The following is a 1134-nucleotide window of genomic DNA, read 5'->3' on the forward strand; positions in this document are numbered from 1 at the left end:
CACACACACACACACACACACACACTGTCTGCCTATTAATTCATTCTGGAATAATGGTGAATTCATCTTTGTCTGTGTGTGGAGTTTAAACGAGAAAGACACTTATATCCATGACATATTCATATTCAATAGCGTGCAAAAATGCATAAACAAGACTAGTGATTGACTCAACTAATACTGATGCTGATATCTGGACAGCAGGGTGACCCATAAATGTAGCTATAACACCATCCTGCATTAATGAAATGAAATCCAATGCTTGTTTCTCACAAAGCTTTTAGAGCTGATTCCAAAAATAGCACTGTTTTGCTCTAGCATGTCACACTTTCTTACAAAATATGATGCATTTATGATTACCTTTGTAAGGTAAAGAAGTCTTGTATTATCTCATGGTCACCTGAAAACTGCCACAAAGACACGCTGCCTATCTTTCTGTGAGTTACAACTTTGTTCAATTCTCAGCCCACTTTCACATGTATGAATGATTTAAGACATTATTCTGTGCATAATCCTGTTTTTAAGGTTAGAATTATGGCCAGTGACAAGAAAAACACGACCCAGATGTTTTCTGCTACATCTGTATGTTTCACTACATGCAAACAGTGACAGAAAAATACAGATTTTCTAAAAAGTTATTTGACATTAAATAGAGTATTTAAACAGATTTCTTCACTTCTTTGCAGATTGTAAGTTAAAGGCATTTTAAATACTTATTTTTGTCATTAAAAGCAGTCATTTTGACTGCTTTATTTTGATAAGTGCATTAAAAAAGTTTTTATGTTTTTAAATTCAGCATAATCAAATTAGAAAATATTAGGCCTTTTTTGCAAACACCTGTAATTTGAAGCAAATGAAGCATATACAACATTGCTTCCTGAACACATACTTCACACAATGTTTACTTATATAATTCACTCAAAAATAAACAGACAATATGTTATACATTCTTAAAGCTGTCAGTGATGCTAGAGGAACTAACTTCTGTCAATGAACCAAGTTGGCATGTTTATGAACTGATAAAACGAAACAAGGCCATGCAATTGACCTTCACCTTGATGCATCAAAAATACTTTGAACATTAGAACGTTCATAAACATAGTGTTTCTGCAGGTTAAACAGTAGAGCATAGGGTTG

Source organism: Sinocyclocheilus rhinocerous, unplaced genomic scaffold (assembly GCF_001515625.1).
Source record: "Sinocyclocheilus rhinocerous isolate Xijiao unplaced genomic scaffold, SAMN03320098_v1.1 scaffold751, whole genome shotgun sequence".
Lineage (NCBI taxonomy): Eukaryota > Metazoa > Chordata > Actinopteri > Cypriniformes > Cyprinidae > Sinocyclocheilus > Sinocyclocheilus rhinocerous.